This window comes from Panthera pardus, unplaced genomic scaffold, assembly GCF_024362965.1.
Source record: "Panthera pardus isolate Hobbes unplaced genomic scaffold, ASM2436296v1 HiC_scaffold_20, whole genome shotgun sequence".
Classification (NCBI taxonomy): Eukaryota; Metazoa; Chordata; class Mammalia; order Carnivora; family Felidae; genus Panthera; species Panthera pardus.
In genome coordinates, this window is record NW_026526766.1 from 72,319,985 (window position 1) to 72,344,325 (window position 24,341).

Consider the following 24,341-nt stretch of genomic DNA (forward strand, 5'->3'; position numbering starts at 1 on the left):
GATGGTTGTGGAGAGAGGGAGAGAGATGGTTCGGGTCTTTGCCCGACTTGTTTCCCTCGCGAGAGGCACGCTGAGGTGCGTGTGGGGCGTGTGTGGAGGAACGTGCATCGCTTCGGTCCCTTATTTATTGTTTCTAACGGAGGAGGGCTTTCTCCGAAGCGCTCTTCCGCCCCCTCCCCCATCCGAGGCTGCGCACAGTGATTTGTGTTTGTTATCAAATACATCGACAAATGTATTCCCTGGGTGCAAGGAGGCTGGGTTGACCAGAATCAAACCCAGATCAGAGAAGGTTTCTGGTTTTCGGGTGGTTCCTCTTCTGTTTCTTAAGATTAGGTTGGGACTTTCAGGCAAATCAAAGATGAACATGGCTGTGATTTTTTTAGGAATTTTTGGATATCTACCCATATTTTAAAGTTTGATGGTAAAGTTTTGCTATTTCCCAGACTCCTTAGGATTAGCCTGACCGAATCTTCTACCTATTAAGTAAACAGTTAACAAGCGACTCAGATAGTGATAGCTTCCACAGTGGAGGTTAAGTTGGAGTGCAGTAAACATCTAGTTTTCCGTTCAGGCTAAAACCTTTATTTTTGCTGGTTTAAAATATGAGATCTTCCACAGCGTATGGGGAGATCGTGAATGTTAGAACTGATTTTTCTCCCTGTGATTGTTCTTTCCCTCTTTTATTCTATGTTTTTATGTATTCTCTCTTTACAAAACCTAACGATTGGGTTGCACTGGTGGATATAATTTTTTGAAAAGTACCGTGGGTGATATTTCCGGTTTATGTTATTTATCTGAGTTTCTTATGAAGAGTTGATATATATCCAAATTGTAAGTGAAGTTGAATAAGTACCCAGAAACTTAATATTGCACGTTCAGATTTTTAATGCAGGTACAGATTTATATCTTTATATTAATCTCAGTTTACTCACTTCTGGAGACTTTTTTTTTTCTTTTTGTCTATTGTTTGGAATCCATGTAGACAAATTTAAATCTGACTTATCAAGGAGATTAAAAAAATAGTTTTGGGTACACTCAGTTATATATACAGCTTTATGTAGAAAACAGAGGCTTTCCTTGAAAAACATAGTGGTGCAAAATATTTAAATTTTCATCAAATGAGATATAGAAAGCAATGTGCTTCTACAGACGCTATGTGCTTTCATCAGAAAGCAGAGCACACTTTAAAAAAAAAAAGGTTTTCTTTTTACATTTATTTATTTTTGAGAGACAGAGTGAGACAAAGTGAGAGTGGGGGAGGGGCAGAGAGAGAGAGGGAGACACAGAATCCGAATCAGGCTCCAGGCTCTGAGCTGTCAGCACAGAGCCTGACACGGGGGTCGAACCCACAGACCGTGAGATCATGACCTGAGCCGAAGTCAGTCGCTCAACAGACTGAGCCACCCAGGTGCCCCAGCAGTGCACAGTTTTAATGCAGTTTTAATTAGGCAAACTGATTTTTGTCCTTATGAAGAGGAGACCATTTTAGTATGCCAAAAAGAGTGATCTTCTTCTAGGAGAAAAATTTATCCTAGATTCTTGCCCTAGTTACATTAACAGATTAATATTATTGCATGCCTAATTTTATGTATACCTGGAGTGTACATTTTTGTACACTTAAAACCTAGAAGAGGCTACTTCTAACATTTGTCTCATCAGCCCCTTTGAATTGATCAAATTATATTCCTGCTTTGACTTCCTGTCTAGATTAGCTAAACCAAATTAGGCTGCATAGAGCTCAGTTCAAAGCACTAGTAAGCTCTTGAGCAGGGTTCTTCTTTTTCAATAAGGATGGCCCAAAGAGCATGGGTATTGAAATTTGTTCGGGCTTATTGTCCTAATTTGGTTTTTTTTGTTTGTTTTTTGTTTGTTTTTTTTTATTATTGTCCTAATTTGTATTAGGAATGGGATGGAATTCGAAAACACTCCCAGAGTTTCAGCTATTAGATTACACACTCTTTATCAGTTCTTAGAAATTTCAAAAAAAGATAAGCTAACAACTTGAGTTGCTTGTTTATGTATTTATTTATAGGACTGGCAATTGGAGGGATAAGGTTTAACAAAGAGTCAGTGTGTAAATTAAACATTAAGAGTGTGTGGCCTGTTTTGAGAATTGCTTGGCAACTTGTAGTTATGCCTAACAGTTTTCTGGGATTGGCAGTGTAGTGTCTTTACGTGGGCTGGCTAAAAGATAACACCTAGTTTTTTTTGCTTTGTTTTTATTTTTGGCTCTGATATGTGGATATTTTTTGGTTTTTGTATAATTAGCAGTAACATTTTAGTGTAATCAGAAGCAGTGCAGAGAACCTTACATATTTCAATTGATTTCTCTTCTGTTATGTCGGTGTTTAGGAAGGCATATAAATTATTTTTCAGTCTTCATGGTTGAAATTTTTTTCAGCTACTAAATGTTACTTCCAGAAATTTTGAATTTTTATGTAAAGTTGGGTTTTAAATATACTTGAGCAATATAAACTGACATTTACCAGTTTCTTTTTTTTTTTTTAAACAACACTAAGCTGTCCAGTTAAATTTGATAGGCTTGAAAATCTATAGACTTTTCCTGCTTGTTAGTTACCAGCGTGTTACCATTAAAGGAAACCCAAAATGGCCACTTGAGATTACTTGGAACCCTCAAAGGACTAGTATTATCATTAGTAATAACCAAATGGAAGCTGAAAAGTAGCAATTTTATTCTTTATAATAGATCTGTGACTTTCAGATCCTTCTTTTTCATGAAGTTTTTTGTAGCCTGGTATGGAAGCAGGTCTTGACTGTTAGAAGTGTGGACAGTGACCTCTCATTCCAGCCTTTATCGTCCTGCATTGTTTAAGAACGGCACAAACTCGTGCTGCTCTTGGAAAATGCAGAATTCATTCTTGGATTAATATTCTGCTACCAGATGTACGAGGCTGGCTCTGAAGAAGCTTTTTCTTTTAAATACTGTCAAAAATAGAGAAGCTGAAGATTGGAGAGAAGCCATTTATTTTGAACAGTTTATTTTTTGACAGTTTGTGTTTGTAAAGAAACCTGCTCATAATATTTACTTAAGAGAGCTACATAGTTGCCTGAGGAAGCCCCACAGGTTTCTTTTTTCCTTTAAAAAAGTTTCCATAGAGCTTAACTCTTATGTGATACTTCTTGACTTTGCTTTTGATTAGTTGATTTATGGACTTTATTTACCAGCATGATTGGAGAATTCTTTTGCTATACAGAAATTGCACTCTGCCTGTGCTCTGATCTGTTTCCTAGGTAACAAATGTACTGCATAGATTCCATAATGAGGACTGTGGTTGGCTAGTTACAGTGTAAATTCTGTTGTTTGGTAAAGCTTAGTCTCAAATTCAAATAAAGGTCAAGAAACCAAAAGTACTCAAGATGCAGATTTTTGAATTTTATTTTGTATTCAATGTCAACAAAGTTTAATATGCTTTTCTGGAGAAAGGCAAATTATGCAGCAGTATTCAAGTGTATTTTGTAAAGTCTTGAAACAGTTGGAGAGCCTTTTCACTATTCTATATTGGTAATACCAATGGCTTTAGTGACAAGATGTATTTCAAAACTTTGTCACACTTTAATATAGATAGTGAAGTGTTGCTGTCTAGGACATCTGTAATTGGTTCTTTTGTACTGAAAGAAAAGTAACATATATGTTGCTAACTTGTGCAATTTCATGTAAAATACAACTTTAAAAAACTTTAAGAAGGCATTAAAACATTTAAGAAACTTTTAAAAACATTAAAAGTCTTGTTGTAAAATGATGCATTTGACTCTAGCTATTTCCCCTCTGATCTGCCTGAACTTTGGCCCCCTCAGCACCTGGGAGCAAGTCTCTTTTAGGTAGCTACAAATTGGAAAATAGCTTTCCCCTTTACCTTACTGTCCTCTCAAAATCTATGGCCTGTATAGTTTTAGATACAGGGCAAGAAATAATATAGGTTCAATTATTAGTGATTATTACTTGTTTAAAAAAAACTTGCAATGAACCATAATTTCATTAATACTCACTGAAACTATCTTTTCATTTGATGCTTGCAACTGTTTTTGTTTGTTGATCGTCAGGGATTCTGTTAGCAAAAAAATTTTTTAAGTTATTTATTTATTACATTTATTTATTTTTGAGAGACAGAGAGAGTCAGAGTACAAGTGGGGGAGGGGCAGAGAGAGAAGGAGACACAGAATCTGAAGCAGGCTCCAGGCTCTGAGCTGTCTTACAGAGCCTGATGCGGGGTTTGAACCCACAAACCATGAGATCGTGACCTGAGCTGAAGTCGGATGCCCAACTGACTGAGCCACCCAGGCGCCCCAAGTTATTTATTTATTTTGAGAGAGAGTGGGAACGAGTGCAAGTGGGAGAGGGGAAGAGAGAGAGGGAGAGAGAATCCTAAGCAGGTTCTGTGCTGTCAGCATAGAGCCTGACATGGGGCTCGATCCCAAGAACTGTGAGATCATGACCTGAGCTGAAATCAAGAGTTGGTGCTTAACCGACTGAGCCACCCAGGTGCCCCTGAAATTTTTTTAAAGTTAATCTGAGGAGGACTTGGCTGGCTCAGTGGGTAGAAGATGCAGCTTGGGGTCGTGAGTTTGAGCCCCATGTTGGGTGTAGAGGTTACTTTAAAAAAGTTAATTTGAATTCTAAAGAATTATCCAAAGTTGCTGCCATTACTTTCTCTTGCTTGGCAGGATTGTTTATGTATTATTTACTTACTTTTTTAGTTGATTTCAGGAATAAGACGTATCTTATTTGGGTGTTCCTTCTTCTTGGTTTTCCTTAGAACTGACACTACTTGAAACGTTTCTGGGCTTTTCAAGTTGCAAATATTGTGTCCATTATGTTTTCTCTTGAATGTTCACTATTTAAAGGTTTTTTTTGGATTATTATTATTTTTCTTTTCTTTTTTTTAACGTTTATTTATTTTTGAGACAGAGAGAGACAGAGCATGAACGGGGGAGGGGCAGAGAGAGAGAGAGGGACACAGAATGGGAAGCAGGCTCCAGGCTCTGAGCCATCAGCCCAGAGCCCGTCGCGGGGCTCGAACTCACGGACCGCGAGATCGTGACCTGAGCTGAAGTCGGACGCTTAACCGACTGAGCCACCCAGGCGCCCCTATTTTTCTTTACAATATTTTTAAGTAGGCTCCACGCCCAATGTGGGGCTCAAACTCACAACCCCGAGATCAAGAGTCTTGTGCTCCAGGGGTGCCTGGGTGGCTCAGTTGGTTAAGCATCTGACTTCGGCTGAGGTCATGATCTCAGGGTTCCTGAATTTGAGTCCCACATGGGGCTGTCCGCTGTCAACGCGGAGCTGGCTTTGGATCCTCTGTCCCCTTTTCTCTCTGCCCCTCCCTCTCTCTCCCTCCCTCCCTCTCTCTCTCCCTCTCTCTCTGTCTCTCTCTCTCTCTCAAAAATAAACAAACATTAAAAAAAACAAGAGCTGTGTGCCCCTATTTAAACATTTTTTAATTGGGGTGCCTGGATGACTCAGTTGATTGAGCATCTGAGTCTTGGTTTCCATTCAGATCATGATCTCACGGGTTTATGGGTTTGTGGGTTCGAGCCCCACATTGGGCTCTGTGCAGACTTTGTGGAGCCTACTTGGGATTCTCTCTCTGCCCTTCTCCCCTCATGCATTTTCTCTCTCTCTCTCTCTCTCTCTCTCTCTCTCTCTCTCAAAATAAATAAATAAACATTAAAAAAAATTTAGATGTTTGTTTATATTTGAGAGAAAGAGAGACAGAGCATGAGCAGGGGAGGGGCAGAGAGAGAGACACACACACACAGAATTCAAAGCAGGCTCCAGGCTCTGAGCTGTCAGCACAGAGCCTCACCTGGGGCTCAGACCCATGAACTGTGAGATCATGATCTGAGCTGAAGTGGGACACTTGACCAACTGGGCCACCCAGGTGCCCCCCCCCCCCCCAAAAAAAATCATTGTGTTATTTAAGGCATAGTCACCACATATCAAAAGCTCTGCTGTTCTGAGACTTCATACTTCTGGGACAGAGTTAACAGTATTTGTGAACTCCTATCTAGCCAGAACTACTTCCTCTTCCTAGCCAGTATTAGTTAATAAGGGCTGCCATAACAAAGTATGACAAACTGGGTGGTTTAGAAAACAAAATTTTCTTACGCTTCTGGAGGCTAGAAGTCCCAGATCAAGATGTTGGCAGAGTTGGGTTCTTCTAAGGATTCTCCTTGGCTTTCGATGGCAGTCTTCCTCAGATATTTTCACTATGTGCCTGTCTGTGTCCTATATTCCTCTTTTTATAGGACATCAAGTCATCACCTTAGAACTCACCCAAATGACCTTATTACCTCTTTAAAGGCCCTGTCTCCAAATATTGTCTCATTTTGAAGTCCTGGGTATTAGAACTTAAGTATATGAATTTGGCAGGGGCAGGGGGTGAACAATTCAGCTCATAATACAGCCCATTCCTCCACTCATTGCCTTTCATGCATACCTACTTCACTCCATATGTGTGATATAATCAAGTCCCTAGACTACTTGGTTCCTGCTTCCCAAGATTTCTCAGTTCTGTTTGCCCCATACAGATCACATAGTACTCTGTCACCTTTGCCTATCATTGGTCTTGGTTCTACAGTTAAATATATTCAATGCACAACACAAGTCCTTATGCTAAGGCTTCTGTAATCATCATTTGATAGTTTAAATCTCTTTGAACCCTCATAAATGCCTCATGTGAATAATGTGTCCTGTCTTTCATGTTTAAAACTGTTTGTGGCTTTTATAGTTGAAGGTCAGTTTTGCTGAATATAAGTACTTGGCTCACATTTTCTTTCCTCGGTTTTCTTAAATATGTTACTCTCTGGTAGGGTTTGGCAAACCTTTTCTGTAAAAGGCCAAATGGTAATTATTTTAGGCTTTGTGGAACATAAGTCACTGTCAAAATTACATAACTTTGCCACTGTAGTGCAGAAGCAGCCATATAGAGTATGTAAATGAGCAAGCATGACTGTGTTTAGAGAAACTTTATTTACAGAACCTGACAGTGGGCTGGATTTGGTACCCAAGCCCTAGTTTGCTGAGCCCTATTCTATTGTATTCTGGTAAAAAGTGTTGTTGTCAGAGTCTAATACCTGTGATTTTTTTTAAGTGACTTTATCTTTTTCTTAGATGCCCAAAGGACTTTTAATCTTTAAAAACCGATACTTTTACTAGAATATGTATTTTTAAAGGTTTATTTATTTATTTTGAGGGAGAGACAGAAAGAGCATGAGCAGGGGAGGGGTAGAAAGAGAGGGAGAGATAGAATCCTAAGCAGGCTTTGTGCTGTGAGCGCAGATCTTCATGATCTGAGCCAAAATCAAGAGTTGAACGCTTAACCAATTGAGCCACCCAGATGCCCCTAGAATATGTATTAAGTGTTGGCTGTTCTCATAAATATTTTCATCAGTGATAGATTTTAGTATTTAACGTTTCATTGCTTTCATTTTCTTTTTGGGGTCTCCTGTTACATGTATGTTGGATCTTCATTGCTTGTCTTTTATATCTACATCTTTCCTCAAATTCTTTTTATCTTATTTTTAAAGTTTGCTTTATTTTTGTATTTTTCCTTTTTATCCTTTATTAAGCAGTATCCCTGGTATCTGTCCTTTAAGTCTAGTGTTCCTCCAGTTTTGTCATCCTTTCTGAATTTTTTTTCTTTCTTATTCTGTCCAGAATTTTGTCATTGCTTTCGTAAATGCTCTGGTTATGTCTACATTCTCTCTCTCTTTTCTTTTTTTTAGGTTTTCTATTTCTGATTTATTCTTTATAGCTCCTGTCAGTTTCTTAGTTTCTTTTAATTCATGTTAAGATATTATGTTACAGTTCTTATCTACTTTATGGCCATATTTTTCTGATGTGCCTTCATTGGTTAATGCATTATTTGGTTCTTTTTGTCTTTTTATCACAGTACTTCACATAGGATTGGATTGCATTCTTTTCTCTTGTTCATGTTTAATTTAGATGGATTCACCTGTACTTCAGAGAAGGTTTCTGTGATGGAGGTGGAAGTAGGCCAAGATAGTTGTTTATTATTATTATTATTATTATTAGTATTATTATTATTAATTTCTAAATATTTTATTTATTTTAGAGAGAGAGTGTGTGTGTACACATGTGCACAAGTGGGACAGGGGCAGAGAGGGAGAAGGAGTCAGAGGATCCAAAGCAGGCTCCACACTGACAGCAGAGAACCTGATGTGGGTCATGAACTGTGAGCTCATGACCTGAGCTGAAATCAAGAGTCTGACATTTAACTGACTGAGCCACCCAGGTGCCCCTGAGTTTTACATTTTATAGTTAAGTCTGATCTGTTTTGTGTTAATTAAAAAATTTTTCTTAATGTTTATTATTTTTGAGAGAGAGACAGAGTGTGAGTGGAGGAGTAGAGAGAGGAAGACACAGAATCCAACGCAGGCTCCAGGCTCTGAGCTGTCAGCATGGAGCCCGATGCAGGGCTCAAACCCCATGAATCATGAGATCATGACCTGAGCTGAAGTTGGACATTTAATCTACTGAGCCACTCAGGCACCCCAGTGTTAATTTTTATTTAAGGTGTGAAGTGTAGGTTGAAGTTCATTTTTTTGCCTGTGAATGTCCAGTTGCTCCTGCACCATTTGTTGAGAAAGCTGTTCTTCCTCCATTGAATTGCTTTTGCATCTTTGTAAAAAAGCAGTTGAGCATACGGATGGGTCTGTTTCTTGGTCTATTCCATCTGTTTTTGTGAATAGATTTGAGGAGAATCCAGAACTAAGCCTTTGCTACTGTTTAACTTGCTTAGAACTCCTCGTTCATTCTTTTTTCCCCCCTTGTTCATTCTTAAGTATGATTTTTTTTTTTGTTATTATCGTGGAAAACTTTTTTTTCCTGTTGGTCAAAGGGGACAAATATTAGGTTAAAAAAGGTTAAGATATGCAGTAATTTGATTAATAGTTTTTTGAGTTTATTTGCTTTATAATATAGTGATAAGCTGACATAGATTTGTTTCAGAGAATTCAATTCTTTTGTAAATTACTTGGGTTGTTAACATTTTCCTGACAATTGTGGTTCAATAATAATAGGTATACTTTGGCATCTTGAGAAAACAGAGCTCCACATTAATGAATTTTTGTATAACTAAAGTTTATTTCTTGTACAAAACTTAAGATTTTAATTATTTTTAGGGAAAATGTTTCCCATCTGTGGTTAAATTTAAATAAAGGGTGGCAATTCAGTTACTTATGGAAATCTGCCAAGAATCCCCTTCTGGCATTTGGATGAACACAAGCAGATAAAGAAATTTGTTTCTGTCCCCAGAAAATTCTCTTCAGCTTTCTGGCTCTGAAGTTTTGCAACTTTAGACAGGTTTCTTACAACAAATGCAAGGAAGATTCCATCCACCTAACTGACAAATCGATCAAATTCATGGATTTACCAAAACCTTGTTTAAACAGTCTTTGAATATTTCTGTGAAATTTTAGCTGAAGGTATTCCCATTCTACCTTCAGAGCAGCATTTTAAGGAATGTTCTGGGGTTTTTTGTTTGTTTTTAGGAATGTTCTGTTTTTGAAAGCAAAGATTATATGGTGGCGTAGTCTTTTTGTAAATATTTTCTTTCTAATGTATTTCATGCAAAAGTGTATATTCAATGAAAAGTATATATTTTTGTAAATAATATTCTACCAATGAATATGTTTTGTTAAATATATTTAGTATTTGTGAATATATTCTTAATATGCAGTACTCATAAATTGTTTTTTGGCCAACTGGCTGGTTTACTTCTGACAGACAAAAGTCTTACCGCAAATTATATTTCCTGTATATTTAGCATTTCTCTGATTATGTGTTTATACACTGATAAGGTATAAAACTCTGCACTTTTGGGGTACCTGGGTGGCTCAGTTGGTTAAGTGTCTGACTCTTGTTCTTGGCTCAGGTCATGATCTCACAGTTTGTGAGTTTGAGCCCTGCACCAGACTCTGTGCTGACAGCATGGAGCCAGCTTGGGATTCTCTCTCTCCTTTCTCTCTCTGCCAGGTTCTCTCTCAAAGTAAATAAATAAACTTAAAAAATCTACACTTTCCATTAATAAAGTAATTGCCTCAAATCTTTTTTTTTTAATGTATATTTATTTTTTGAGAGAGAGAGAGAGAGAGTGAGCACACGTGTGAATGCAGGAGGGGCACAGAGAGAGAGAGATACAGAATCTGAAACAGGCTCCAGGCTCCTTGCTGTCAGCACAGAGCCCGATGTTGGATTCAAACCCATGAAGCGTGAGATCATGACCTGAGCCAAAGTCGGATGCTTGACCAACTGAGCCACCCAGGCATCCCTTTTTATTCTTTTTAAAGTAAACTCTACCCTCCCCCCCCCCAATATGGGGCTCAAATTCATGACCCTGAGATCAAGAGTTGTATGCTGTACCATCTGAGCCAGCCAGGCACCCATAGGGTTTTTCTTGTTAAAACTTATTTTTAGAGTCAAAATTCATCCTGTAGATTTGCCTTAATACCTTTGTAGTTGATGCCTTCCTGTTAATCATCCAAATAGATATTTTATTTGTCTTTCTAAGAGCATACTATTAGTCTGAGAAGTAGGGATATCCTTATACATTATGTAGTAAGAAACAATATTTTTGTTTAAAATGAAAGAATGTAGTTCTATATAAAATTTTTTTTTTTTTTTTTTTTTTTGAGAAAAGTTTACATAGGTGAAAAGGTCCGTCAGTTTGGCTATGTGAAAACTTAAACTTTTAAAAAGTTTGCGGGGCGCCTGGGTGGCTCAGTCGGTTAAGCGTCCGACTTCAGCTCAGGTCACGATCTCGCGGTCCGTGAGTTTGAGCCCTGTGTCGGGCTCTGGGCTGATGGCTCAGAGCCTGGAGCCTGCTTCCGATTCTGTGTCTCCCTCTCTTTCTGCCCCTCCCCCGTTCATGCTCTGTCCCTCTCTGTCTCAAAAATAAATAAACGTTAAAAAAAAAATTTTTTTAAAGTTTGCTTTTGGGGTGTCAGGGTGACTTGGTTGAAGCGTTGCACTCTTTTTTTTTTTTTTTTTACAGCATGATAATGTTTATTTTTATTTTTTTTCAAGGAAGTAATCTCTTTAATTTTTTTTTCAATATATGAAATTTATTGTCAAATTGGTTTCCATACAACACCCAGTGCTACTTTTTTTTTTTTTTTTTAATGTTTGTTTAATTTTGAGAGAGACAGAGTGCGAGTGGGGGGGAGGGGCAGGGAGAGAAGGGGAGACAGAATCCCAGCAGGCTCCAGGCTCTGAGCTGTTAGTGCAGAGCCCGATGCGGGGCTCAGACTCACAGACCGTGAGATCATGACCTAAGCCAAAGTCAAAAAGCGTCCCACTCTTGATTTCGGCTCAGGTCATGACCTCATGGTCACTTATGTAAGATTGAGCCTTGCGCAGGCTCAGTGTTGAGTGTGGAGACTGCTTGAGATTGTCTCCCTCTCCTCTTGTCCCTCCCCTGTGTGTGTGTGTGTGTGTGTGTGTGTGTGTGTGTGCGCCTGAACTCACTGTGCTCTCCCTCTCAAAACACACACACACAAACACACAAATAAAAAGTTTGTTTTTAAAAAGATAATGCAATTAAAAAGAAAGGCAATAGTTTGTAGAAAATGTAGCAATATGATAGGGAGTTGAGGTCTTCATGGCACTGTATTATTTTTATGATTTACAAAAGAATTAATAAAACTTCAAGGACAATTAGGTTAAATGAAGAGCAAGAAAAATGTTCAGCCTCACTGATAATTAAGCAAAAATAATATAGCAATCCATTTACTTTTAATTTGCTTTCTTAATTCCAGTATAATTAACATACAGTTTCAGGTGTACACTAGTTCAGCAATTCTGTATGTTACTCAGTGCTCATCACCAAAAGTGTGCTCTTAATCCCCTTATCTATCTCACCCATCCCCCCACCTACCTCCCCTCTGGTAGCCACCAGTTCTCTATATATGAGAGTCTGCTTTTTTGTTTGTCTCTCTTTTTCTGTGTTCCTTTGTTTTGTTTCTTAATCATTTGCTTTTTAAAAAATCAGCACAAATATAAAATGAGATAATGCCCATTGCTGGTGGGGGGAAAAGAAGGGAGGAAGTTATTCTCATATCTTGCCGATGTGTATATAGAATTATTTATTTGTTCTTTTAAACTTTTTTTTAAAGGAAATTTCCCTTTTTTTAATTTTAATTTTTTTTAAAATTTATTTATCCAGAGAGAGAGCAAGAGAGAGAGAAAGCATGAGTTGGGGATGGAGGGAGGGAGGAAAGGGGAGAGAGAGAGAGAGAGAGAGAGAGAGAGAATCCAGAGCAGGTTCTGTACTTCCATTCCAGTACTTCCAGTGTGGAACCAGATGCAGGACTCAAACCCATGACTAGTAGATCATGACCCAAGCCAAAATCAAGAGTTAGCTGCTTAACCGACTGAGCCACCCAGGTGCCCCTGTTCTTTTAAACTTTGAAGGTGTAGGGGAGGTAAAACTTGGTTCTACCCTGCTCAATTCTGTGGTAGGGCCTGAGTAATAAACATGGTAAGAGAAAAACATACAGATGTTACTTAATATTAAAAATTTTTCAGGGGCCGCCTGGGTGGCCCAGTCGATTAAGCATATGACCAGCTCAGGTCATGATCTCGCAGTTTCTGAGTTCGAGCCCTGCGTTGGGCTCTGTGCTGACACCTCAGAGCCTGGAGCTTGCTTCAAGTTTCGTTTCTCTCTCTCTCTGCCCTTCCCTTGCTCATGCTCTGTCTCTCTGTCTCTCAAAACTAAATAAACAGTAAAAAAAATTTTTTTTAAATGTTTATTTGTTTTTAGAGAAAGAGAGAGAGAGAACTTGGGAGCAGAGGAGGGACCAGAGAGAGAGGGAAAGAGAAAGAATCCCAAGCAGGCTCCACACTGCCAGCACAGAGCCCAACGCAGGGCTTGAACTCACAAACTATGAGATCATGACCTGCATGAAAATCAAGAGTCGGAAGCTCAACCTACTGAGCCACCCAGGGGCCCTGAGATGTTATTTAATATTTTTATGTGCACACAGGGTCTTCATAAGGGAAATTAAGACCTAAAGAAATGGGTTGAACTGAGAGTTTATATAGTTTGTTTGTTTTTTTAGTGTTTGTTTATTTTTGAGAGAGAGAATGTCAGCGCATGCAAGTGCAAGTGTGTGCACATGGGGGAGGGGCAGAGAGAGAGGGAGACAGAGAATCCGAAGCAGTCTTGACACTGTCAGCACAAAGTGGGGCTCGAACTCACAAACTATGAGTTTATGACCTGAGCTGAAGTTGGATGCTCACCTGACTGAGCCACCCAGGCACCTCAGAAAGTTTATATAAGTTTTAAATGAAGAATCAATAAATTTGATGGGAAGTGACTAGGCAAGGGAGTTTCAGCTAGACGCCATAAATTGTGAAACAGTGACTAGAAAATATATGGGAGAGACTAATGGAAGGTAAGGGTTATTTTAGTAGGTTTGGTTGTACAGATCCATTTTGGCATCATCTCCCAGTCTCTAGTGCTAAGAATGTTCTCTTCTGGTATAAAGAGGGCATCTTTCTCATGGGAAATTTTATGACCTGCTTTTGGGTAGAAAGAGGGAGGTCAGAGAGACTTTCCTGAATTTTCTATTTCTCAAGTGTTTTCAGCCCAAAATAATATGCCAAAGTGACATATTTTGGGGTGGCATGTTCTGAACCCCTTCAAAATATAATGTGTACCAATAATGAACATATTGAGTATACAGTTGAATTTTAACAAATTGTATAAATGTGACTAGCACTCATGTCACTAAGCAGGATTTTATCAGCACCCTAGAGGAACCCCTTGTACTGCTTTCTGTATCTAACACAGTCTTTTTGAAGGAAAATAAGTATCCTGACTGATGGCTGAGTCAGGGTATATATGCTCAGCTTTAATAGATACTGCCAATTTCCCAAAGTAATTGTATCAATTTATACTGCCATCAGCAGTGTGTTAGTGTCCCAGTGGCTCCACTTCTTCATGATTATCCTTTTGAAAAGCATTTTGACAGAATGTATCAGGAGACATAAATATATCTATAGCCAATTATCTAGTAATTCTACTAATTGAAAAGATGGGAAAAGATACACGCACAAAAACATTCCGTGAAGCAGAGATCAAAGACCATAGGCTAAATCTGGCCAGCTATAGCCCACATCCAGTTTCAACCATTTGTTTTTTGTGGCTACTTTTGTGCTATAATGGAAGAGTTTAGTTGTAGAAAGCTCGCAAAACAGAAAATATTTACTATCTGACCCTCTCCAGAAAAAGTTTGCTGACCCCTGCATCAGAGCATTATTTAGAGTAGTGAAAGATTAGCAATAACCAGTATATCCATCAGTTGGGGAATTACAAGATAAATCCTGGTGTAAGCACTTGATGGAGTAGGACATAGTCATTTAAAATGATGACAGAGGGGCACCTGAGTGGCTCAGTTGGTTAAGTGGCCAACTTCAGCTCAGGTCATGATCTCACAGTCTGTGGGTTCAAGCCCCACGCCAGGCTTCATGCTGACAGCACAGAGTCTGGAGCTGCTTCGGATTGTGTGTCTTTCTCTCTGCCCCTCCCCCACTCACATTCTGTGTCTTTCTCTCTCAAAAATGAATAAACGTTAAAAATTGTTTTAAATAGTAAAATGATGATAGAGATTATTAATCCAGCAAATATTTATTGGGCATTTGCTGTGTGTTAGCTACTTTTCTAGGTGCTGGCAAATCAGTAAAGACAAAAATTCCTGCCCACATAAAACTTTAATTTTAGTGGAGGAGATAGAAAATAAATGAGATAAATATCTAAAATAATATGTATGACGTAAGTGCTAAGATGGAAAAAAAAAGGGAAGGGAGATAAATATTTTAGGGTGAGGGCTTGATATTTTAGATTGCCTTCTTTCTCTGAGAAAATGACTTTTGAGTAAGGGCTTAAAATAAGTGAAAGGGCTTGATATACAGGGAGTTGGAGGAAGAGCATTTGAGGCAGAGGGAAAATCAAGCATAAAGGAGCAAAGTTGGAAATGTGCTTGATGTGTTCTGAGAACGACAGTAAGATGAAGGGCTGCAGTAGAGTGAAGGAAGGGGACAAGATAGCAAGGGATGAGGTTGGACAGGTAATGGGGGTGGGGGTGGCTGTGATGATGCATCATGGTCAACCTCGTATAATTTAGCTATCTTTTATAATAAAATGCATATTTTGAAACTTGAAGGATTTTGCATACTTTAGTAGTCAATTACTTCTAGTTGATTGTAGCCTGCCAGTGGACAGCACTGTCTTAAATCATCTTAGGAATTGCTGGTTTTTTAATGATTAATTTTTCAGTGTTTGAACCGGAAGAAACTGTGGAGACCCCTTTATTTTTTGTTTTATGGGTAAAGGAAATGATCTGAAGAAGTGAAGGAACTCAGGCTTTCAGTTTTTTTCCATATGTCTTTGTATGTTCCATCACTGTTTAATCTGAGGTTATTCTGTATTTTAGTGATTTTTGTCATTAATAACTTATCTAATCTTTAACATAAAAAAATCCTTTTTAAAATAATGAAATTTAAATCTCTCGTCCAGATTTTCTCAGTGCCAAAACCCCTGTAGCCAATGTGGTGTTAATAATGAATTCTTTTGGCTAGCACCCTGGTTGAGACCATATATATAGAAGGACTCAGACTACCTGGGTTTGTTTCTGGCTCTTATTAGTACTTAACCTCCCATTTATAAAATGATTTGGTACTAACTATGTACCTCATAGGGTTGTTGTGAGGATTAAATGAATTCATGTGGGTAGAATGCCAGGCAACTAGGCCAAATTACTACGGAGGCTTAAATATCAGGAAGGGAAAGTATTTGAGCCTTAGATACCAGAGAAATTTGAGTTCGACAAGTACTTGGATTGTGTTATTGAAAGTTTGTATGTGTTCCTCTACTTTGACTTAGTAGGTAACAAATAGCAGTTTATTAACATTTTAATTAACATCAGCTTAATTAGCATAGTGAGTTCAAATCATGTGCTGTTGTAGCACTTATATTATAAACCCTTCACAGCTATCAAATTTTGGGGGGAAGAATACTTATTTTAACTTCAGTAGGAGAAATACTGTGACTTAGGTGAGTGGCCTGAGTGAGTGGGTCACATGACTAAACACAGCACAGGATGAATGATAAAAGGCCACTGGCTGGCCTGAAAGCTATTGGCACAGTGTCCAGCCAGCTCTAGGAAAGATTGCTTGTTTACTGGAGCATGCAAGAGCTTTGCTTTGTGCGTATATAGGTCAGGGCAGTAAAGAACTCTGCATACACAGACACAAATTGGTGAAAGGGAATCAAGTAGAGAGTGATGAGGATGTAACCCTGTCCTTTGAAGCATGCCACCAAAATTCTAGTACTTGAGTGCCCCTAATCTCAGAGAGGCTGAGCACCAATGAACTCAAATAATGGATATAGTTAAGAATTAACACTTTTTTTTTTTAGTTTTTCTAGAAAATGACTTTCAAAATGTATTATAAAGCTTGCTAAAATTTGAAGTATGAAAAAAAAAAACCCCAGAATTTAACTTACAGAGTACTTTGACAATTTATGGAAAAAAAAAAAGTTAGATATATTTTTCTTAGTGGTATTTAATTCAGTGAAGGATGATTTTATATACATACTGTGTCCATAATATATTTTGTGTTTGTGACTATTTGGGGGTTGCATAAAATTCTATTACTTTTTAGTGGGAAAAATCTGAAATCTTTTTGCACTGTTGATTTTGTTTTCTTCAGTGCTAAGTCTTCAGGAGTTTTACTTGCTCAAGCTGCTGCTTTTTTTCTTTTTAACATAGCTGGATAAATGCAGATATAGTCAGCAGTGTTTCTGCCTTCCTTGCAGAATCATAGGTTATAACTTAGGGTTTCTGTGGGCACATTAATTCTGAATAGAACCTAGGGATTGTGCTTAACTAGAAATGTGGTGGTTTTGGTAGTGAGTTCCTAACAGAACTCAGGTACTTATATGCTCAGTAGGACATTGCTGTTGTAGCTGTTGTGGTATTTAATTGAACCTGAAGGTCCCTTGGAGCTTTCCTAGTCCATTATATTAAACTGAGAAAGTTTTTAAAAATGCAATTCAGTATTTATGATTTAGTTAATAGTTAAGCTAAGGACTTTTAGAAGTATTTAGAGGTGGGAGGAAAGAAGCCATACATTTACAGAGACTTTCATGAAACATAAAATTGTGACACTGAATTAGCCTTTTTTTTCCCAGCCCTCTGCTGTTACCCTAGGCTCTGGTCCAAAGAGGTAGCATAGGGCTCACACTCCCCCTAACACCTTTGTTGTTGGGTTCGTTATTCTTTTCAGGGTTGGGTTGGTGTATCGAATGCACAGAATTAATCTGAATACTCAGGAAGGATGTAGGGAATCTCTCTTTAGGTTGTAAGAAATGACTATGATTGAATATTTTAGTTTGAGTCTTTTGACTAGGACTTTCTGTTTTGTGTGATAAATATACTGCATTAGCAGCAGGGGAACTAAATTTCTATTGACTAGGATATCAGTCAAAGTTTATATTCCTGTAAGATCAAGTATGACTCTGAGATACTGTATGTTTTAGCTTGACTTGGTAATTCTTAATCTTTTTGTGGGTCTTTGACCCCTTTGAGAATTGGATAAAAAATTTGGATTCTCTTCTCAGAAAATGTACATCTGCATATATAGCATACAATTTTGTATACATTTTAGGAAAAATTTAGATCTTTCTGACACATTATGCTAACAACCTCTATTTTGTGTATTTATATTTTAGCATGTGACTTTCTTCTGTCTTCATAAGAATGGAAACCTTAAAGGTTTGAGATAAGAATTAGGAGAGTGAACTTATGGACTTCCAGGGAAAATTTACGTTTTTGAAGGAGGGGATACTATGGTATTTTTCCATCAGAAATCCATTTAGACTGTTGTTTCTGATAAATGTACGAGTAGTGCATCTGGTTAAATCATTCTTCTGCACTGTAGGTTATGAAAAAATAGTGTCTCACTACTGGTACATTCACAAAGGCAGTCTAGCAAGGAAAAATTTAAAAGCTTAAATTCTCATTCTCATTTCTGTGAGAATAAAGAGGGTGAATTCATTATGTCAAGCATTACAAATAAGCATGTATTAAAGCGGCTACATATGATGATGGCACATTGTTGGAACACCCCATGAAAGATAATTTGCATGGAAGATGATTATTCAATAGGGCTTTAATTTACAAGAAACATTCCACAATTTAATTGAGCCCTTTTTGCACACACTGCTTCGCTTCAATAGATTGCATTTGCTCCCTGCATATGTACAATGCCATGAGGGTGGTTAAAATCTGATTCAGTCTAGCTGGAAGGTGAAACAACAGCTGAAAGTCATGTCATAAAAATATACATTATTAAACATTTGAGAATTGTTTTTGAAATCAGTTTTCTGTTGGCTGATGTGTACCATAAAGCTGATTGTCTAATTTTCTTTTTTCTAATAAGATTTGTATAAGATTATTTGGCCCTGCTGGCCACTAGTTAAACTATATGGTTCAATTTAAAAATTATTCACTTTTATAGGCTAGTCACCTATATTGTACTTTTGCATACATATGAGCATACATAGCCTGCATTTATAGTTATTACAGAAAGAAAATTATTTTGTGTAAAAAAGACACTAAAATAAACATTTCAACAAATAGCTGACTTATAATTAAAATGCCTAGAAAGATAATACAGTAGTCCTCCCTTATCCCGTGGGGGGATATATTTCAAAACTGCCAGTGGATGCCTGAAATTGCAGATAGTATCAAACTCTGTGTGTGTGTGTGTGTGTGTGTGTGTGTGTATATGTGTATACCAATTATAAAGTTCAGTTTATGAATTAGACACAGTAAGAGATTGACAACAATAATAAAATAGAACAATTAGAACATTATACGTAATAAAAGTTATGTGAATGTGGTTTCTCTCAAAATATCTTATTGTGTTGCATTCACTGTTGTGATGATGTGAGATGATAAAATGTCTAACTGATGAGGTGAAGTGATGTGAATGACATAGTGTTAGGCTGCTGTTGACCTTCTGACACTATATCAGGAGGATCATCTGCTCAAGACCACAGTTGACAGTGAGTAACCGAAGGCAGAACCTCAGATAAGGGGGACTACTATACATGGTGTTAAAAAAAAAAAAAAAAAAAAAAAAAAAAAGAAGTAATGTAGCTATGTCTAATGTCTTCTCTGTTAGCAGAATAGTATATGGATAACTTTATTATAGAGAAGAGGTTTTGTGTGGGCCTGAACTGACTGACTCCTTGTAGATGTTCCATTTTTGAGCATTTTTTTTTTAATTTTTTTTTTAAACGTTTATTTATTTTTGAGACAGAGAGAGACAGAGCATGAACAGGGGAGGGGCAGAGAGAGAGGGAGACACAGAATCGGAAGCAGGCTCCAGGCTCTGAGCCATCAACCCAGAGCCCGACGCGGGGCTCGAACTCACAGACCGCGAGATCGTGACCTGAGCTGAAGTCGGACGCTTAACCGATTGAGCCACCCAGGCGCCCCAATTTTTGAGCATTTAAAATAAGCATTGTTGTGAGAAGCCAGGCCCATTCTTAGTGGGGAAACACTAAAAACATATGGAGGTAGTAAAGGTATGTCCACATGAGGAAAACACTGAAGGCCTTCAGGTTAAGTCAGAATGTCTGTTAAGATAAGGATGTCTGTTATCACCATTGTTTTGCAAATCCTAAGATAGGCAAGAAAAATGGATATAGATATTGGAAAGGAAACCATATAATTATCACCATTTGTAGGAATAGTGATGGGATAGAGGAAAAGAATATTTAAAAAAAATTTTTTTTAATTTTTTTTTTTTATTATTTTTTTTTTTAATTTTTTTTTTTTTTATTTTTGGGACAGAGAGAGACAGAGCATGAACGGGGGAGGGGCAGAGAGAGAGGGAGACACAGAATCGGAAACAGGCTCCAGGCTCCGAGCCATCAGCCCAGAGCCCGACGCGGGGCTCGAACTCACGGACCGCAAGATCGTGACCTGGCTGAAGTCGGACGCTTAACCGACTGCGCCACCCAGGCGCCCCAAAAAAAAATTTTTTTTAACCTTTATTCATTTTTGAGAGTGAGAGAGACAGAGCATGAGTGGGGGGAGGGGCAGAGAGAGAGGGAGACACAGAATCAGAAACAGGCTCCAGGCTCCGAGCTGTCAGCACAGGGCCTGACGCTGGGCTCAAACTCACGGACTGCGAGATCATGACCTGAGCTGAAGTTGAAGGCTCAACCGACTGAGCCACCCAGGCGCCCCAAGGAAAAGAATATTTTTGAGAATAAGATGAAAGTTTAAATTGGAGGGAAGGGAGATTGAAACATTTTCTGTTGGTCCTCCAAGTTTTTGGTGAATGAAGGCTTTCTGTAGAAAGTGGTGGGGGGTGGGTAGGGGGGCGCTGAGAGAGAAATTGAGCAACTAAGAAGAACGAGAAGAAAGAATTTAGAGTAGCTGTGATGAAAGAAAGAATTTAGAGTAGCTGTGATGAAAAAGTATGTGGTGTACCTCTAAGGGTTCAACTGAGGGTGAATCGTATGAAGACACTGTGGAGTCATTCAACAAAGGTTGGTGCCTGTGAGTCAGGGTGATTTCTGAATTCTCTGAGCATAAGCAGTTGGTTACCTGTGTGGGCACCTTGATAACCACCTGAGGTGGTAAAGAAGTAGTTCATCTTCTTCCACACAATTTTGCTTCTGAGATCTGATGTTTGACTCCATGAGACCCTGAAGTTAGAGATCCTACAGGATCAATTATAAGTAAGGTAAGGGAAAAAGGAAGGAGGAAATTATTTGGAGAAGAAGCCTGTGTTATTTATTTTTTAATAAAGCTGTTTTTATTATTTAGTTATTTGATAGAGCATCCACTTGTGTGAGTGGGGGAGGGGCAGGAGGAGAGGGAAAGGGAGACTCTTAAGCTCCTACATGGAGCCCTACATGGGTCTTGATCTTAAAACTGTGAGATCATGACCTGAGCTGAAATCAAGAGTCGGACCCCTGACTGAACCACCCAGGAGCACCAGCCTATGTTATTTTTTTTTTTTTTCTATGTTATTTTTGTAGTGGGAAAATCTGTTAGTAGAGGTCTCTGATTATGTTCAAAAAGGTCTAGATGAAGTTCCTACTTCCTAGGGTTATTGTGGAGATTAACTAAATTAGATGTGACGGTATAAACTGTTTCCTACAGTGCTCTGCATTATAGTAAGCTCTTAGTAGATACCTGGTTTAAAAACAAATGTAAAAATCCTGTGCCCCATGAGCCCATTCTTTCCAGATATTTAAGCAGTCTTGTCTCCCATGCATCCTTTCAATATTCACCATCCTTAAACTTTTTCTTTGCACTGGTCCTAGCCCCTGGTCCTTCATCCTTGTCTTTGCATACTGAGAAACCTGTGCTTGAGCCTGCCTGCTACTTCTTGTTCCTATTTCCTTTCTTTCATAGCCAGATTCTTAAATAAATGGATTATGGTGCTATCTTTTCTCTTATCACTAACTCTCTTTAATCTTAGGGAATTTGGCTGTCTCTGCCCCTTCTACTCAAAGTCTCCACAAAATTAGACCTACCTAATAGACAAACACCTAAGAAAATGATCAGGTGATAATAAGTGCTGTGAAGAAAAATAATTCAAGATAGGGGGGTTTGGGAGTGCCAGACACATATTGGGGTGGGGGTTTATAAGGTGGTCTGGGAAGGTATCTTTATTAAGAGGACACTAAAGCAGTAGGAAGTGAAGGAGCAAATCATAGAGATATCTGGGGAGAAAAACATTCTAAGCAGTCAATGCACAGTCCCTGTAGTGGGGGCAAGGTTGATGCATTTGAGGAAGAGCAAGGAGGGTTTTGCAGATGGAACAGAGTGACGGACAAGGGGATGATGTCAGAGAAGTAAGTAGATGCACATTGGGAGCATGTGAAAGTTATCTTCTGATTGCTTATGTTTCCTCAGTGAGAGTAAGGATGGAGCAGAAGGAAGTGGAGATTTGAAGAGCTGTTCAATTAGGACAGTAGAGAGAGAATAGATTTGAGCAAAGTGTATCCCTGGGCCAGCAGCACCAATATCATCTGGGAATGTGTTAGAAATGCAAATTCTTGGGTCTCATCCCAGACCTACTGAATCAGAAACTCTGGAGGTGAGGACAGTCAATGTATGTTTTAACAAGCCTTCTGGGATATTATGCACAAAAAAGTTTGAGAGCCATCGGACTAAAGAGATAAGTACAAATTAGTACATAGCCATGAGGACCCACTTGAGTTTAGTGATCTTAAGTTTAATGTGAAAATAGTCATTAGGTTATGTTGAAGAAAGAAAGGGATGAGGGAATTGAGTGTGTACAAGGTATTGTTTTAAATGATATACCACAAAATCTAAGTTGCATAAAGAAATAAGGGAGGATGGATCATTGGGACAGCGAAAACATGGTAGGATTGACTTTGAGTCCCAATGAGTCAAAGAATTGGTCAGTGAAAGAAATTCTGATACAGATCTCTGATTAACTCTAAATTACAAGTATTTTCCCTTCAGTCAGGTGTCTCCAAAAACTAGTATTTCCTGACTTTAGAATTGTATGTCAGAGCAAGTAATTTTGAGTCAAAAGTTTTGAGTTCATGGGAATGCAAGCTGGTACAGCCACTCTGGAAAATAGTATGGAGGTTCCTCAAAAAACTAAAAATAGAACTACCCTATGACCCAGCAATTGCACTACTAGGCATTTATCCAAGGGTACAGGTGTGCTGTTTCGAAGGGACGCATGCACCCCCATGTTTATAGCAACACTATCAACAATAGCCAAAGTATGGAAAGAGCCCAAATGTCCATTGATGGATGAATGGGTAAAGAAGACATGGTATATTTATACAATGGAGTATCACTTGGCAATCAAAAAGAATGAAATCTTGCCATTTGCAACTATGTGGATGGAACTGGAGGGTATTATGCTAAGTGAAATTAGAGAAAGACAAAAATCATATGACTTCACTCATGTGAGGACTTTAAGAGACAAAACAGATGAACATAAGGGAAGGGAAACAAAAACAATATAAAAACAGGGAGGGGGACAAAACAGAGGAGACTCATAAATATGGAGAACAAACGGGGTTACTGGAGGGGTTGTGGGAGGGGGGATGGGCTAAATGGGTAAGGGGCACTAAGGAATCTACTCCTGAAATCATTGTTTCACTATATGCTAACTAATTTGGATGTAAATTAAAAAAAATAAAAAATAAAACAAGTTTAAAAAAGTTTTGAGTTCAGGTCCTGCCTTTTTTCTTTTTTTAATATGAAATTTATTGTCAAATTGGTTTCCATACAACACCCAGTGCTCATCCCAACAGGTGCCCTCCTCAATGCCCATCACCCACTTTCCCCTCCCGCCCATCTGCCATCAACCCTCAGTTTATTCTCAATTTTAAGAGTCTCTTATGGTTTGGCTCCCTCCCTCTCTAACTTTTTTTTTTCCTTCCCCTCCCCCATGGTCTTCTGTTAAGTTTCTCAGGATCCACATAAGAGTGAAAACATAATATCTGTCTTTCTCTGTGTGACTTATTTCACTTAGCATAACACTCTCCAGTTCCATCCACGTTGCTACAAAAGGCCCTATTTCATTCTTTCTCACTGCCAAGTATATAGGTCCTGCCTTTGTTAGTTGGCCTTGGGTAAGTTACCTAACTTTTCTAAATCAATTTCAATATTTGTACAATAGAACTAAAAGTACCTAATAGCTTAGTCTCACAGTTGTTTACAGTATGAAATGAGAGACAAGCATATGAAAATATTTTATAAAATTACTCCTAATAATAAAGTCACATCTCCTAGTAATAAAGTCACATCTCCTAATCATTACCCTCCACTGTTTTCCACACTGCCCTCCTCCTCTTCTATATCCTGAGTTTTGTTTATGTAGTACAAATAATTTCGCCTTATGTCTGTTAAAAAGATATGAATCTTGTAGAAAAGTAAGAAAAAGTATTGATGACTCTTATTGCTTGCCTTGTAATAAAATGTTGTCTTAAAAATACCCAAGGGTACAGGTGTGCTGTTTCAAAGGGACACATGTACCCCCATGTTTACAGCAGCATTATCAACAATAGCCAAAGTATGGAAAGAGTTCTGCTTCTGGCCAAGGTAGAGTAACTGGGAGCAGATTTATCACCCCACCTGTATTATTAGTCAGAATTCTGCAGAGAAACAGAACCAATTGGATGTGTTTGTTTACATATTTTTTATAAGGAGTTGGGTCGCTTAATTATGGAAGCTGAGAACTCCCAAATTCTGCAGTCTGCAAGTTAAAGACCCTATAG

The 24,341-nt window shown here is 38.3% G+C and overlaps 1 protein-coding gene across 4 annotated transcripts in view; it reads left to right on the forward strand.

The window, feature by feature from the left end:
* The window catches only part of KIAA1958 (KIAA1958 ortholog), a 158,831-nt gene that overhangs the window by 725 nt on the left and 133,765 nt on the right, over window positions 1-24,341 (forward strand). The window lies entirely within an intron of this gene.